The sequence below is a fragment of the Myotis davidii genome, unplaced genomic scaffold, assembly GCF_000327345.1.
Source record: "Myotis davidii unplaced genomic scaffold, ASM32734v1 scaffold30, whole genome shotgun sequence".
In the NCBI taxonomy this organism is placed as follows: domain Eukaryota; kingdom Metazoa; phylum Chordata; class Mammalia; order Chiroptera; family Vespertilionidae; genus Myotis; species Myotis davidii.
This window is the reverse complement of record NW_006282874.1, coordinates 1,957,533-1,975,378: the sequence shown is the minus strand read 5'-3', so window position 1 is coordinate 1,975,378 and position 17,846 is coordinate 1,957,533.

Sequence of the window (17,846 nt, the reverse complement as noted above, 5' to 3'; positions counted from 1 at the left end):
GAAACATTGATGCGAGAGAGAGACACATTGATTGGTTGCCTTCGACACACCCAACCTAGGTACATACCCTTGACTGGAATCGAACCCGGGACCCTTCAGTCCCCAGGCCGACACTCTATCCACTGAGCCAAACCAGCCAGGGCAGGACTAATCTATTCTGACTGGCACAGCTCCAAGTCTGAGCTATGCTTGTCCACAGGCCGAGAGGGTGTCGCTGCGGGACAGGGCACCTTCTGGGTGTGGGCACTGTGCACGGTCAAGGCCAGGTTCTGCTGGCGCAGGCGCGCCACAGCCTCCAAAACGTCCGCACCTGCTGCAGCTGGAACCTACAGTGAGGCTGAGAATGCGTCGGAGTGGCTGGCGGTGCTGGCTGCTGCGAGGCGCTGCCACGAGGCTCGTTTTATGCACCCAACTTGCAATAAAAATATATGTGCCAGGATTTTTATACAGCTCTGTCTCCCTGGAAAGCCTGGATGATTGGCAGCCCTGGCTCTGAGCTGGGTGCCTGTGGGTGAGACGGGGGAGGGGCAGATCTGCCTGGCGCTGGCTTCCACGTGGAAATCAGCCGTCAGTTGTCGGGTCTCTGGTCTCTTCCGACCTGTGACCATTTCCTAAGCCGCTTCGTTCATGCTCAGGACGGCCTGGAAGAAGGCTGGGCTTGCATTCTGCAGGCGGCTTGTCCATTTATTTACTTATTTTTTAAAAAATTTTTATGGATTTCAGAGAGAGCGAGCGAGAGGGATAGAAACATCAATGATGAGAGAGAATCATGGATCGGCTGCCTCCTGCACGCCCCCTACTGGGGATCGAGCCCGCAAACTGGGCCTGTGCCCTGACCTCCTGGTTCCTAGGTTGATGCTCAATCACTGAGCCACGCTGGCTGGGCTGCCTCTCCATGTAGATCTGTCTGATTCGGTTGGAGTTATAGGTTTTTGAGACGGCATCACGGAGGTGAAGTGTGCTTCTGGCTGCGTGATATTAGGAAGTGTATTTTCATATCATCTTAGTCCAGCGATGTTCAATGGGTGTGCCTCAAGAATCGTTAGAACATGCAGTACCTGACTGCTTAGTCGAGGGCACTGACCTCTTCCCTTAGGCTGTCAAAAAAAATGACAACAGCCAACACAGTAGCCACCTCGTGTGAATGAATCAAAATTATACCCATTTTTTTAGTCAGATCAGCAAAAAGTTTTTGATGCACCACAGAATCTCAGTAATCATGTGGCCAGGAGATGGAGAAGGGAATCGCTGACCTAAGCTGTCACCCGGGGAAAGGACATTGATCACGCGGTGGAGGTGGCGTGGCCAGGTTTTCCCAGTATTTTCTATTCCGTATTCTTGGGAAACAAGTGCCGAAGTCTAGCCCACAATCAAAGAGGCGGGGGGATTAAGCTGCGCCCCTGGTGGGGGCGGGTGGGGTGTGTGATAACATTTGGCCTCTGGAGGGAAGGTGTGGGGAGCCTGTCACTCTGGGACCGGGGCCAGGAACTCCAGCTCTCAGCCCAGCTTCTCCTGCTGGGCAGCGACAGCCTGCATGAGGTGCCCCTGCTGGGCTTGGCTCCCAGGCCACGTGCGGGGCTGCAGGTAGGTGACCGGCTGGGCAATTAGAGAGACGGGGACTGGGCTTCCGCTCCACCACGTGCTGCGAGCGTGGCCTTCGATGAGCTCCTGACACTCCGTGGCCTTCAGCTGCCTCGGGAGGGAGTGGGGCGGCAGGGCACTGAGAAAGGACCTGTGAGGCCGCGGCATTGAGCTGAGCCGGGACACACGGTGCACCCGGCTATTATTCCGACCGCACGTAGGCGCGGGGGGAGGCCAGTGAGAGGCACTGTTCACAGCATCCAGAGTTCACAGACGACTTCCCCGCCTGTGTGCCTGAGAAGCTGATTCAGCCCCGCTCCCTTCTTTGCTGAAACACGATGCCTGCAGCGGTCGCAGGAGAACACGGCCCACGCCCAGCCTGGCCATTGAATTGCGGACAATTACACTTTCGGCGAAGAAAACAGAGCAGGCCCTGCACGTCGGGGGCAAGCAGCCCTGGACCAGCTCCCCACGAAGTAAAAGACAGCCCGCCAGCTGGTGCCTCCGTTTCCCCGCCTCCAACAAGCATGACCGCTGCAGCTGCTAACACGGCGGCCACCCCAGGGCAAACGTGCAATTTCTGCGTGAAAGAGCCGTTCCCCATCCTGACTGCTCATGGCAAAAGCAGAGATGAGCGCACAGCCACGACCTAGTATACGCAGCGCGGCATCCAGTCCGCAGCGCAGATCATGGCAGTGGCTTGATTTCAAATAATACAGCTGGCACCCACACTAGCCGTAGGTGCTGAAGGCTCTGAAGGGTGATAGCATTTGGCTGTAAAAACAAATAACTGTACACACGTAAAGGCCACTGGGTAAAGCTCTAGTGAGGTATGGAATATTCCGCGTTTGGTGTTAGTACGGTGGCAGTGAAATTGGTGCATATTTTGCGCCGGTGTGTGGTAAGTGGCTAAACTCTGCTTTTTAAGACTTGCACACACAGTGTAGACAGCAACTGATCGGGCTGTTCATGAACTTTGAACCAGCGAACAGACCCAGGGGGCTCAAAGCTGAAGAACGAGCTTCACGAAAGAAAATAGCAAAATGCACGGAGTCGGTTATGGGGGTGGCGGGGAGTGAAGAAAAAATAATCTAATGGGTGTGGTTAAGAACCCCTAGGTCATAGAGTATTTCGTAACAAGATGTGAGTACAGAAGTGGAACAACATATAAAGACACATGATAGATTGTTCAGTGCAGACAACAGTTGGAACCTGACACACATATTGTGGTTGTGGCAGGGGCAGGAAGAGAATGGTGGGGCCAGCTAGAACTGTGAGAAATGTTCACCATGCTCTGCTAACTGTGACTGTTTTGTTCTGAGTAAAGAAGACGCATCCTAACCTGGCTGGGAGTTGCATGCGGGACCTGGGAGCTCACCTGGAAGTGCGGCGCCCCCTCCCCATCAGGGAGCTGCCTGTGATCACGGACAGATGACCAACCTTGTTGCAGAAACCAGGGCCGCCAGCCCTTTGAGGACCCCTAGCCTTTGCACACCCGCAGGCCTTTGTAAATCTGCAGACCTGTTACCTGCCCATTTGGCACGCCCTTTGCCTACTTCCCAGGTAATCTTCATCCTTCTACGCAATATAAGCAGCTGACTTGTGGGGGTGCAGAGCAGATTTCTGTGGATGACCCACTGCTCCCACGCTGCCGGCAGGACTGGACTAAACGCTCATGTGTGATGCAACCCTGTCTCTGCTTTGTTGGCTCAAGTAGTGACAGGCAGCCGGACCCCATTGATTGTTCGGTTGCATAGTCCATTGACTGTCCGGTTCCAGCTGGAACTGTGACAATCCACAAGCATGTGTGCAGACGCTAGGAAGGGACTGCAAAAGGAAACTCATTAGGGAAAAGTCACACAGGCACGCTCTGGTTGCAAGTGTCCAAACAAATCTTCAAGCTACGAAAAACAGACCTAAGTGTCGCTCGAGGGTCCCCTGCTTTGGAACAAATGAACAAGGGCCCCCCTGCACACGTCTGCCCCCTGCAAATATTGTCCCAACCTCCTCCTTCCTTGATGTGCCCCTCAGCGCTCCTAAATAAAGCGAGTACAGCCCAGCCAGCCATTTCTAAAGGGCGGGAGGAACGCGTGCAGGACCCTGGAAGGAAAGAGGGAGTCTCTGCTTTTCATTTCTCTGCAGCTCGTTAGCGTCTCGGAGCCCTGCTATTGAAGCCTGAGGGGACACGCATTGAGGTGAATCTATCGCCAAGCCTGGGCGCTCTAATGAGCGCATTGATCAGAGAGAACGCGAGAAAGCACAGGCCGGCGACACCTGAGTGAATATAAATTTAGCCCCGACCGAAGAGCCCGAAGAGCCCGCAGAACCGCTGCTCCCTGCTGACTGCGTCGGGGAGGAGAGAGAAAAGCAATTTCAGTCTTCAGTCTTGATTCTCTTGGCGCTGTTGGCAGTTTCGAAGGAGGCAAAGTTATGACTATTTTACCTCTCAGAGCAACGGGAACTTGTCAGAGATTCCTCCCCTGGAAGTGACAATCAAGGAGGAGTCTACTCGGGACTGAATTTGAATTTGAGATCAATCCATTTGCCTGCAGGAAGCAGGACTTTCACCGCTCATTAGAGCTGTCCAGGTTGGGGAGGCTGCCTCAGCAGGGAGTGAGCGCCCCATCACCAGAGGAGTGCAAGTGGGGGGCGAGTGCTTCGGTTGACAAGATGCTTCTGAAGGGCTCAGGCATGAAAAAGAGGCTCCAGGAGAAGTGAAGGGCTCGATGCCAGGTCACCTTTCCGACTCTAACGTTGACCCTTGGTCGTTCTGGAAAACCAGCCGGTGGGAAGATTAGGGGCACTGGGTTTTGGAACCAGACACAGGGAGTTTGGGGCTCTGGCTTCACTAGTTACTATGTGACATTGGCCAACTTCCTGTCCTGGTCTGTATGAGCCTCAGTCGCTAGTCATCCAATGGAGATCAGACTATTACCTGCTCACGGGTCTGTCATGAGGGTTTAAGTGAGATGACACAGGAAGGGAAAGTGCTCTCCCTGTGGCCGGTGTAACGTGGTCTCGATAAATATTGTCCTGAGTTTGACTGTTCAGTGACTGTTCTTTAATTCAACTACCATACACCGACCCCTTCTTAGGAGCTTGGCGCTTTCACCCCCGGTTCTCATACTCCCGACATGGGCTGGATTGTGCCCCCCAAAAGTGCCGTGTTGAGTTCCAAGCTCGGGGACCTTAGAATGCAACCGTTTGTGAACAGGGCCTTTAAAGAGAGAATGCAGGTAAAAGGAGGGCATATGGCTGAGACCCAACCCAGCATAGCTGGGGTCCTTACAGGAAGGGGAGGTTGGGACGCAGACACCCGCAGAGGGAAGACCACGTGAGGACACAGGGAGAAGACGGCGGCCATCCCCAAGCCAAGGGGGCAGGCCTCAGAGGAAACCGACCCTGGTGACATCTTGGTCTCAGACATCTTACCTCTAGAGTTGTGAGAAAATAACCTCCTGTTTCCTCAGCCACCCAGTTCGTGGTGCTTGGTTATGGCAGCCCTGGTGAGCTGATCTACTCCTCCACCACCTGGGGAGGGATGGACGGGCACCTGCACTGTCCAGAAGACACTGAGGTTCTGAGAGGACCAGTGACATCTTCAAGGCCGCCCAGCTCCCTCAAGGCACTGTTGTTTACAGCGACTATCACACTTAAAGTGGCTGGTAGGGTAATTATCGCAGTTAATAAAGGTGCGGGGGGGCCCCCCTGGTGGTGGAGCAGGGACCCAAACGCGGCCTCGGGGACTCACCCCCTTTCCACAATCCGCCCCTCCTCCACCCTGCCCTGAAGCGCTATTCCTTGCTCACCCTCTTCCCCTACAGGATGAGGCTATGGGCTCTTTTTCTCTCTCTCTTTCCTCCCCCTCCAGACACTGGCACACCAGCACCTCGTGACTCCCGCAGCCTCTTCACAGGAGTATTTTTGACACAAACAATAGCCCGGGTTTTGCCTTTGGAGAGGCGGCCACACAATCCCGCAGGCACGGTGACTCATTTTGATGATCGTCTCAGAGCAGCTCCCTCTGTGTGCCCGGCCCTGACAGGCCTCTCTGTGCTGGGAAATCTAACGCTATTTTTATGTCCTTTCATCTCCTTTGAACAACCTCCTGGTTTAGCGCTCCGGGCCCTGGATTTGCAGAGAGCGGTGAGGGAGCGGTGAGGACCAGCTTGGCCAGCCTTAAACAGAGGCGGGGAGCCCCCGGCCGGGCCCTCAGCTTGGCCAACGCTCCCCTCCCGGCTCCCTGGTCTCTGTGGGAGCTCCCTGGCTGCTGGTCAGGCCCAGGAGTTGGCTTCTCCCTTGTCCTACTCCAGGCCTCCACGCAGGGTGCGGTCCAAGGGCCGGCCTTACTCAACTGAGTCATGTTATCGGAAGGTAATTACAAAAGTGACATCGCAGCATGAATGTCAGGGAGAGGTCAGCCTCCCAGATCGCCCGAGGCCAGCAGACCCACAGCTTCTCCTGCTTCCTTAAGAGCTTGGCACGGTTGTTGGTACTTAGGCTCCGCTTAATGCAAGCGCCACGGAGGGCAGACATGAAACGCGCCATTGTACTCCCTTCCAGGTCTTTCTTCTGGTCTATACAGTGGGTTCCTTTGTCGTGTTAGGAGCTTATGGTGGGGGCATGGGCTCAGGTCGCCTGCCCTCTGCAGATCCAGACCAAGACACTGGGCCCACGAGAATGACAGCCAAATGGGGAGCAGCTCCGTGTCCTTCACACACCAGCCACGCAGGCAACCTTTGACCTTGACGGCTGGGGCCATGCAGCGCTGAGCTGGAGAAGGAGGTGAAGGCGTGGGTGCCCTGTGGATGCTCCGACGTCCCCGGCACGCTTTGGCCAGGCCCCGGTTGGGGGGGCGGGTAGCCGGGGCTGAGAGCACCCACCCCAGCAGCAGAGTGGGTGAAGGTCCGCTGCGACCCTTGGCTGCTGTGCGGGGAGGAAGGTGAAGGAGCGAGAAGCCCGGGTGTGGGGCCCGGCAGGCTGGAGTCATGGCTGATCCCCTGGGCGTTGCCAGGAGTAAGGGGAACACAGAGAATATAAAAGGGCCTAAGCCCCTCACAAACATGCCGGCTGGTCGGAGCCCCCAAGATCTTCAGGTCCGAGTCCCCACTGCTCAGCTGGGAAAACACAAGAGTCGGGGACCTCGCAAAGGCCAGGAGGTCCCCGTGGGCAGAGGAGTGGTCTGAGCGTGAGTGTGCCGACCCCCCGGACCTCCTGCATCCTGGAAGCCTGCTCATCCGGGACTTGTCTGGTCTGAGGCTGAGTGCAGCCACTCCACCTGGCAGTGCTCTCTGCACTGAGGACTGAGCTGTGAACACCTCACCGGGAGTTCCCTTCTCTCCCTTTGACTTGCAAATTAAAATGTGTCCTGAGAAGAGCAGGTCTCTGAGTGGAGAAACCTCCCTCCTGAGCAAGCCTTCCCGCTCAGCCAGGGGTTGCGGATAGATTTGCTTTCTCCCAAGGAGCCATCAAAGCATTGAGTTTCCCTTCTCTGCCCCAGTTCTACCTTAGAGCTCAGAGGTCAAGCCAGGAAATGCAGTGCAATGTCACCTCTGGCCAAGCAAATAGATAGCAGATGGTTTGCTCTGGGGTAGGAGTCGGCAGCTGGGGGAGTTGAGCCGTGGCCGCAGGGCCTGGCTCCACACAGGGGCCTGGGCGTGACATCTCAGGCCTGTGACCCCAGGTCCCAACCCTTGGACACCTAGTTCTTCGTCCACGGAGGGGTGAGGCCCCAACAGTGCCACGCGTGACCATTTCCATTCCCCGGGCTCCCTGCCAACTCCGTGCTGAGCGATGAACACCAGTGTCAGGTCAGCTGCTTAGAAAGCCTTTCCCCACCCCCCCACTCTGCCCGGGCTGTTTTGTCTAATCCTGATCCTTCATACATAGAGCGGAGGGAACTGCTCTCAAAGGGGACGTTCCTTCAGAGGGAGCTGCTCAGGCCCAGCACAGAGGTGCCAACGTGCTGGCAGACTCGGGAGCCCTGACAGTGCGCGGCTGGAGGCCACGGCGGGGCGAGGGGAGAGCCGAAGAGTCTGGGAGGATCATCAGGGGACAGACCACCCTGGCTCTGACATGTCCCTCCAGTTGGTGGAGGGCGGTTTCTGAAGGCTTTTATTTGGAAGCTCTCAGATGCGTGTGTGTGTGTGTGTGCGTGTGTAACACATATTTTTATTGATTTCAGAGAGGAAGGGAGAGGGAGAGAGAGATTTAAACCTCAATGATGAGAGAGAATCATTGATTAGCTGCCTCCTGCACGCCCCACACTGGGGATGGAGCCCACAACCCAGGCCTGTGCCCTGACCGGGAATCGAACTGTAACCTCCTGATTCATAGGTTGATGCTCAACTACTGAGCCACGCCGGCCGGGTAATCAGATGTTTTAAGGGAAAGAATGTCCACCTCCATCCGAGGTGGAGAAACACGGACCAGACTCATCCTCCCACTTAAAGAAGTCAAACCCCGGACATATACACGGGGGAAGGGTTTTCAGAGATGAGAGCAGGCCTTGCGGGGCAGCAGTCTGAGAAAAGGGCACGCGAGGGGAGCCCCACGCACGCTCCTGGGTCCGACTGGGAAGTCCCCAGACCGGGGAGCAGGGAGCAGGACGAAGCCGGCCGGTGGGCCCTGGGTCTGGAGCTGGAATTGAGAATGCGTGAGGCCGAGGCGGCTGGATTCTCGGGCAGCGGTCCAGAGAGGAGAGCGCTCCCTGGAGAGAAGGCTCTGGAACTCCACAGAGGCTCCTGTGCACCCTGTGGGTGGTGGCTGTGCCGGGCGGGTGGGGCCCTGGGTGGGTGGCGCTTCATTCTCTGTACCCGGACCTCCAGGCGGTGCCCACTGGTGCCTCATTCTTCCTTGGATGTCCAGCCTATGGCTTCTGAGGTTCCATAGGGCAATCCCACTCATTTCACAAGAATCGAATGAGGTCGAATCAGTAAGGAACCTGGCTCACTGCTGGGCGCGCAGATCATGGTGTCTATTCCCATCCCCCCCCCCCCCCCCCCCCCGTTCCTGCCCTCTCCCCCTCTTCCTCCCACCCTCCTCTCCTTCCTCTCCCCTGCCTCCTCCCCAGCCCCAGGCACCAGTGTATTTCAGCACCTCGGCTGCTTCCAGGACAGCAGCCGGCCCCTAATTACTTCGCCTGGTGTATAATGTCCGCGGCAAATTTATTTCCTCTCACGCTTCTTGTAAGTGTCGCTGAAGCAGAATGAGCGCCTCACGTCCCTCGGGGCGAACAAATGAGACAGAAAATCTGCAGGGAGCGAGGCTGGCCCGGGAGGCACGTGTTTTGAGAAAGCCTTCCTCTTCTTTGTCTGAAGATGCGGCCAGAGGGGGGCCTGTCTGGGGACCCGAGTCCCTCCTCCGGTCCTGGAGGCCCCTGTCCTGGGGGCAGGCCCAGCCCCGAGCCACAGGGAGGCGGAAGGGCCGGGGCCTCTGGCCGCAGAGTGCGGCAGGAGGAACAGGACCCTGCCTGATCCGGTCCAGGCGGTGGAGCTGGCGCCTCTCAGGGCCAAGGCCGTGGTGGGTGGGCCTGGGTGGAAGGTGGGACTCACCTGTCCAGCTTCTTTCTGGCCCGCCAGGTCCCTTCTCGTTCCTCTAGTCTAGGACGCTTCCTAGCACCCAGCCAGTTGGTTTCGATTTTGTTTTTATTTTCAATTCATTAATTCAGCAAAAATGTATGGCCGACTTCACGGTGCCGGGCATCCTTCCGGGCGCTGGAGACGCGATGAATGAGGCTCTGTCCTCGCCTCCAGGTGCTCCCAGGTGGTCGGCAGGCGGGCCCTGAATGGGCTCTTTCAGTGCTGCGTGGCTGGAGGCAGGATGAGGGGTAGTTTGGGGACGACGGAAAAAAACAACTGCTGGGCCTCCGTGGGGGGCCTCTGTGAGTTTGTGGGTGAACCGAATTTTAAACAGAGATGGTCAAAGAAGAATTAGAAGGAGGAGGTAGCAGCCACAATCTGGGGGGAGAAAACCTGAGTGTGAAGGTAGAGGTGAACCTTGAACTCAGGTCTGCTTGGTCTGAGGGTCAACCTCGCTCCCCTTGGCCACACGGCCTCCAGGGTGAGAGCCTGCAGGTGAGGGGTGATGTTCTGCTCAGCACAACAGACAGCCGGGACAGCTCCCTCCTCAAGTCCAGAGCCCCCTCTCCTGCAGGAGTGTCTGCATCCAAGAACAAACACGAGTCCAGGTAATCATCTCGACAGACTGCACGTGGTCACAGTCAGGGCATCTCACCCAGGGCCCAGGGCTCACGCCTCTCACCTTCACCTGCTCAGTGTCCTCGGGGCCGTCTAGGGCCGTGGCATTCGGAAATGCAGGCTTGCAGACTTGCAAAGCGCTTCCACACACCTGCGGTCCTTGCCAGGTAAGTGAGCAGCCTTCACCGGGCACCTGCCCAGAGCCAGGCCACATGGAATGTCGTTTACACCCATGTTTTCATTTACTGATCCTCGGAGCACTCCCAAACAGGTAGGGGTTTGCCATCCCCCTTTTCGAGTTGAGGGAACTGAGGCCCAGAGAGTGTAAGAAACCTCCCCGCGGTCACACAGCGTGTGAACAGAATGAAACAGGAAGCGAACCCGCGCCTGTCTGCCTGGGTGGGAGGCGGGCCTTCTCCGCTCAGAGCTCGGAGCCTTTCCCCAGCGCCAAGGGGCAGCCCCACAGCCAAGAAAACACACGGGCTCATGACTAAACCTCTCCCAGGGGTTTCACAGGGATCCGTGTAAAACCCGAGATTCGTCTGAAAAATTCACAGCCTTTATATTGACGGAGAGACCGGCTTAGGGACAGGTCCTGCCCCATGTCTCCATCAGGCACTCTGACCACCCCATGGCAGTGGGACCCAACTCCTCGAAGCCCTGCGTGGAGTCGCAGATGAGTGGGTGCCACAGGGAAAAGGGATTTCACTGCACAAACCTCTGCTCAGACCCGCCCCACAAGCTCCCCACATGGAGGCCGCAGCCTTAGAGAGTGCTGATGGCACCGGCTGCCTGTTAGGGAGTGAGTCCCCTGTCCCTGGGAGTGTGCAAGCATGCGCACTGCAGGCACTGGTCGTTGGAACAGGTAACCTGGAGCCTGTGCTACCCCAGCCCCCTCCTTGTCCAGGATCCCGGGTGCTGTGAGCTGGGGGACCCAGAGTTTGTGTTATCCCTGCCCCCTCCTCATCCAGAATTCAGGGTCCTATAAGCCGGGGGACCCAGAGTCTGGGGGCTGGATTCCAACCCGGGTCCTTGACCTTGAGCAAGTCCTTCCAACTCCGTGCTCCTTTCTTCCTCCATAAACTGGAGCGTCCAGACGTGTCGGCTGTGCCAGGGCTGTGGTGAGAATGAATGGAATTCTCCGCCCACAGTGCTCACTCAGCACCGGGACAGCTCACGGGCCCACACGTCCCCGATGTGTGACAGTCACCTCTGCCTCTGCTCGGTCGGCAGCACAGCGGCCACCTCAGCTCTGATATCACCCCCTCCACCGGGGCGAGCTGCAGAGCGAACCTTTTACACAGACATGCGGCCTTTGAGCGCGAAACACGTTCAAAACGCCACGTCCGATCCGGCACAGGGCTCCTGCAGTAGGCACCGCAGGGAGTCAGAGGAGAACTGAACGTGGTCCCTTTGTCCTCGCTTTTCATCCAGAGCCCGTGTCAGTGGACAGTGGGGGGCCCCGAGTTCGTAGCCGGGACGGGGCGCAGAGCAGAACTGACCCAGAGGAGGCGCTGCGAGGAGACAGATGGGCTTCAGAAGGGACAGACATCATGCAGCTGTGGGCCTTGCTCCCCTTACTCTCCATCGGCGGCTCCCCACCAACGGGCCAGGAGAGTGTGGAACATGCGACACCCGCTGTTTAGTCAGTGGCACTGACCTCTCTCCCCTCAGATTCTCAAGTAAAAAATGACAACACCCCAGCTGGCGCGGCTCCGTGGCTGAGCGTTGACCTATGAACCAGGAGGTCACAGTTCGATTCCCCGTCAGGGCACAGGCCCAGGTTGTGGGCTCAATCCCCAGTGTGGGGCGTGTAGGAGGCAGCCCATCAATGATTCCCTCTCATCATTGGTGTTTCTCTCTCTCTCCCTCTCCCTCCCTCTCTGATATCAATAAAAATATATTTTTTTAAATGACAATAGTCAACACAACAATAGCCGTCCGTTGTGAACAAATCAAAATTACATCTTTTTTTTTTTTTTGGTCAGATCAGCAAAAAAAAATACACTTTTTGGTGTGCCACAGAATTTTAGTAATTAACGTGTGCCATCAAATGGAAAAGTCTGGAAATTGCTGTTCCGTATGGATGGCGCCCTGGACTTCTGCAACGTGGTGGCTGGCTTTACGTCGCTTCTCTGTGTGCCTTACAGCAGTGGTCCCCAACCTTTTGTTGGCCATGCCCAAGCGTCTCTGATATCCGAATGCCCCCCCCACCCCCCGTGACATAGAATTCCTATTATTCAAAAAGTGACTCCTCGTCACGTGGAGGAAGCCGAAAAGGCCAGGAACTTGGTCTAAACAAGCTTCCAAAGAACATGGCATCCGTGAAAGAGAAAAACGAAAGAATGAAAGGACAGCTGAAGTACTGAGGAAGAAATCACTAAGAAACTGTTAAAAAATAAGAATAATATGAAGTGACATGAAGAAATATCAAATACAGTTTCACAATATATAATAGAGACCTGACATGCATAAATATGTCACAATATGTTTATATGTTGCATATGAGGCCCCTAGAACCATAAGAAATGCAAAAAAATTCGCTGTTAATAACTCATTCTCCAATTGCCCCCCTGTGGGGCGTGCGCCCCATGTTGGGGACCACTGCCTTAGAGGGACACTCCCAGAGCCCCACGACAGGGGCGGCTGCCCCAGGGACCTGCTGCCTGCCTGCCTGTGTCAGCTCTGACCACTGTTAGAAAAATGGACCCCCACATGGGCCTTTTTCTCCAAGCAACTCATTTCTAAAGCAAAGCCACGCCTGAGCGCAACTGATTGGCTGATCTCACATCACGTGGCTGTGCCCCACCAGGTACCAGGGACTTGACAGCAGGGGAGGCCCTGGCCACTCGGCCACAGTTGTGCAGCTGATTTACGGGGGAGGGTCCGGGCATATGCCACTCACATAAAACGCAATGTGCTCGAAAGAAGCCCCATATACTACCGTCTGGACTTATAAGACTCAAATGAGTGACTTTTATTTCATTGTTAAATGCTTTTTCCCCTTCTTACTCTATCAAACTATTCCTCACAGGGTTTCTGGAAAGAGCAGCCTCAGTCTCCCATGATGCTTTTAAAACGCAATTGATTGCACACATTTTATTAGCATTCCACCGCTCGGCAGTGCAGCCCATGTCCCACACGGCACACAACCACGCGAAGACCGTGCCAGCTGGAGCTGCCGTGGGCTTGGTATTTGCAGCTGTCTTCTGGGGGATGTTTTGGATAGAGCCCAGCAAGTCCAGTCAGCTGTGGGTTTTAAAATAACTTAATTTCTCCAAATCAGACTCCAGGTGAAATACGCTATGGGACCTCCTAGGCGGAGAGGTGACATGGGCATCGGGGAGAGAGAGCGGCGGGAGAGCGGCAAAATCCAAGGGGCACCCCCAGACTCAGTCATCACGATCAAGATTTTAACGCCTGATTATAAAATAATCCCCCCTGACCGGTTTCGCACAGTGATAGAGCGTCGGCCTGCGGACTGAAGGGTCCCGGGTTCAATCCTGGTCAAGGGCATATGCCTAGTTTATGGGCTTGATCCCCAGTAGGGGGCATGCAGGAGGCAGCCGATCTATCTCTCTCATCATTGATGTTTCTCTCTCTCCCTTTCTCTCTCCCTCTTCCTTCCTCTCTGAAATCAATAAAAAATACAATTTTTTAAAAATAATCCAAATTAACTCAAACCATCCACGATGAACAAAATATCAGGAATATCAGCAAAGACAGAGTCTGATCTGCCTGCGCATCGGTCCTGCCTTGCACCCCTCCCCATCAGTCCTGTCTGTATTGAAGAAGCTGAGATTCTGTTCATCTCGAAGTTTCTGCGTGAATTTTGATGTTGTTGACTATTGAACATTATTGATCTTGATGAGTGAATTGGGCGGAGCCCCACTCAATTTCACCCAGAGGGGGGATGGTAAGTATCTCCCTGGCCTGACCCTGGTCCTCGCCCTGCGTAGGACTCGATGGACGAGAGGCCACAGCTCTGGATGCTGGGAGCATGGCCCCCTCACTTTAGGGTAAAGGAGCTTGGGTTTGGGGGGGTGTGGCGTGGGAGGCCTCACCATGGTGGTAGCCTGCTACAGAGCTTCCCAGTGGGGTACCAGCGGCTTAAACACTGATGGGTAGTGTGTTCCTCCCAATGGCTGCTGGTGGCTTGTTTTTGGAACCTCGTTGGTGCTGAAGACATGCTGACTAGAGGAGTGAGGAAACGAAGAGGTGAGTCCTCAACGGCATTTTCAAACACCTGCAGAAATCTCCCCGTGAGCCCTCGGCACCTCTGCACACTCGCCCTGCCCAGATGCTGCCCGGTTACCCCTCCCTGCGACCGCGGCTGTCAGAAGAGGATGTGCTGCCCTGGCCTCGAGCACCACACGGGTCAGTGCAGTGGCCAGTCAGGAAGAGCAGCAGCCACCAAAGCACAGCGCTCGCTACTCATGGAGATGGTGAACGGATGGAACCAGCCTTCTCTGCAGCAGACAGTTCCCTCCGCGCACAAAGAAGCCGGCTGCCCCTCTGGAGAGCAGTGGGAGGCATAAGAGAACAGCAGCAACAACAAAAAATAACACACAGTCAGAGAAATGAGAGAGACGGCGAAGCCAGAGGAGGGGAGGACAGGACTGTTCCTACGGGCACACCTGGCTGAGGGCGTCTCTAATGAGAAGAGGAAGTAACGCTGCAAAACGGAGCGCGTGCCGCACGCTTTCTTCGGCTCCAGCGCCCTGTGCAGAGGTCATTTTCTAGGCGCCGTTATCTCATTTCTCAGCTAATGTTTTGATGTGTGTAGAAAGCCCTGTGAAAAAGGGTCCCCTCGGTTGTGGGTAATCTGAATTGATTAGCCTGACACTGAAAAATGCCTTAAGAGTCCTGGTGCCTGTGTCGGGAGAACCAGGCAATAAACCCAGGCTGTGCCGGCCTGCGCCCAAGCGAGGCTGACTCGGGGACGTACGCGCTGCGCCCCGCAGTGTCTCTGCTCATTCTCAGCGCCCACTGTGTGGGGCCTGGAGGAGGGGAAGTGAAATGAACCTCTGTCCTTGCCCAGGTGTGATCACAGTCCGCGAGCGAGGCAGGCGTCACGTCAGCGTCTGCCCAGCCGTGGGGGGCCGCGCAAGCTCTGTGCCAGGACAGAGGCCCCTCAGTGCAGACCTGGCAGAGTCCACGGTGGGTGAGTAGTCGGGGGTGGGGGGATGTGTTGCAGGGAGAATCCGCAGCGTTGGGGCCATTCAGATGGAGTGTGGGAGGCATTACAGGGTAGGTCGCCGGGGCACTCAGTAGCCTTTGAAGGTGAGTGGCCTCGCGTGTTAGTCATCTTCCAGGCGGCTCAAGAGTGCACGGGGACCGTCTAGAGCAGGGGTCCTCAAACTTTTTAAACAGGGGGCCAGTTCACTGTCCCTCACACCGTTGGAGGGCCGGACTATAGCTTAAAAAAAAAAACTATGACCAAATTCCTATGCACACTGCACATCTTATTTTGAAGTAAAAAAACAAAACGGGAACAAATACAATATTTGTATTTGCATGTGGCCCGCGGGCCGTAGTTTGAGGACCCCTGGTCTAGATGGAGGCCCCCTCACCTGCCCCCCACCCCCTGCACCCCCCGATGAGGAAGTCCTGCCCGCCGTTACCTAAGGGGATGGCGAAGGCTTATCTGGTCGAGAGGCCTGATGCGCCTCTCTGAGGGGACTTCCTCTCACTTCTAAAGGTTATCGGCCCTGAGGGCAGCATGGAGAGACCGCATTGGGAGCACCAGATGGTTGACCTCACGGAGGACGGGGTGCAGGGAGAAGACCAGTGAGGCCATGGCTCTCCGACCACCCCGAGGTCAAAGGGCTTACTGTCCCCTGACAAGGGCTCTGATTCTCAAGGGCGTTAATTGGGTAGGGGGTGACCAGACCCTTCTCTGCTCCAGCCTTTTATTTATTTACTAGAGGTCCGGGTCATGAAAATTCATGCACTGGGGGAGGGGTGTCCCTCGGCCCAGCCTGCACCCTCTCCAATCCGGGACCCCTGTGGGATCAGGCCTAAACAAGCAGTCGGACATCCTTCTCGCAATCTGGGACTGCTGGCTCCTAACCACTCACCTGCCTGCCTGCCTGCCTGCCTGCCCGATCACTCCCTAACTGCTCCCCTGCCAGCCTGATTGCCCCCTAACTGCTCCCCCCTGCCAGCATGATCACCCTCTAACTGCTTGCTCCCCCACACCAATCTGATCACACCCCTAATTGCTTGCTCCCCTGCCAGCCTGATTACCCCTAACTGCCTCTGTCTAGGCCCCCACGTACATCCCTCTCACAATCCGGGAATGCTGGTTTCCAACCATTCACCTGCCTGATTGCCCCTAACTGCTTCTGCCTGTCAGCCTGATCACCCCCTAACCACTCCCCTGCCAGCCTGATGAATGCCTAACTGCTCCCCTACTGGCCTGATTGCCCCCTAACTGCTCCCCTGCTGGCCTGATTGACCCCTAACTGCTCCCCTACTGGCCTGATTGCCCCTAACCGCATCTGCCTTGGCCTCCGCCACGTGGCTTTGTCTGGAAGGACACCTGGAATGACATCCGGAAGGTCGTTTGGCTGTCTGGTCTAATTAGCATATTATGCTATTATTAGTATAGATTTTTAAATATATTTTTATTGATTTCAGAGAGGAAGGGAGAGGGAGAGAGAGATAGAAACATCAATGATGAGAGAGAATCATTGATCGGCTGCCTCCTGCATGGCCCACCCTGGGGATCAAGCCTGCACCTCAGCATGTGCCCTGACCGGGAACCGAACCGTGACCTCCTGGTTCATAGGTCAACGCTCAACCACTGAGCCACGCCGGAGGGCTCTGCTCTAGGCTTTTAGAGGAGGTGGGGCAGCCTCTGGTGGACGATGCTGTCCAGGTGATCATTCCCCAACCACATGTATAACGTGTGCCCAGCTCTGTGCCACTCACACCTACAACAGCTGGAGAAGGGGCATCGTGTCCCCCATTAGGAAGAGGAAACTGTAGCTCAGTCCCAAGTAGGAAATGAGCTGTGGCCTAACTCAGGTCTCTGACTCTGAGGTTTCATGCTGTTTCCACAGACATCCACTGTCTGATAGGCTCCTTAATCCCTACTCATTCATCCATCACACATTCCCTGGAACACGTGAGCCCCCACCTGGGTCCCCCAGGGTCGTCTGATGCGAATCCTCCAGCCCAGAGTGGAACCCAGCAAACACTGTGTGTGCGGTGTCTGTGTGGCTGGCCTCGTGGAAGCCCTGGGGATCCTGTGATGGATACGATAGGGCTCCTGCTCCACAGACCTCTGTCTAATGCGAGAAACAGATGTACTAGCAGAAATTGCCGTCCACTGAGATAAGTGTTACAGCGGGCCGTGCGCAGCCCCCCGGGGCCGCATTCCCCCACGTCGTAAAGCCGCTGATTGATCCCCGCGCCTGTTCCCAGCTCTGACGCCCCGTGTGCCCTGCCTGCAGAATGGAAAGTCAGGCAGGCCGCGCGGGGTCCCCGGCCTGCGCCAGTGCCCCCAGCACTCAAGGTCTCCATTGTCTGCTTCCGGAATTTCTTACTAAATCAGGGGAGAAACGTGAAAAGTTTCCATTTCCAGGCTGACTGCCCCATGAAATAATAATAAACCTTTCGCAGAAAGCTTCATTGGAAATTACAGAGTCCCCGTGTCACCGTATCAAGGATGCCACCCGCACGATGGAATAATAAATCACTCCCAGAGAGCTGGCGACGATGGCTGCGAGGCAGTACAAGTTGGATGCACCCATAAAAGAATCGAAGGGAGAGACGATTAAAAAAGCATCGGCACGTGTCTGGGGAAAAAATAAACATGGAGCGACCAGATAAAACCCTAGCGTGTTGTCTCTGGGAGGGAGAGTGACACATGGTCTTTGTGATCCTTTCCATGTTTTCATGGATCTTGCACACATTCTGCAAGGAGCGTGGACTGCCCGTTGTTTTAGAAAAGGAACCTTCCTTTTCACAGAACTCCCCGTGCCCCTCAGCCACTGTTAGCCGGTCCCAGGGAGCCCAGGATGGCCTCAGTCCCTGCAGGCCCTGAGAGGGTTCCTGGGA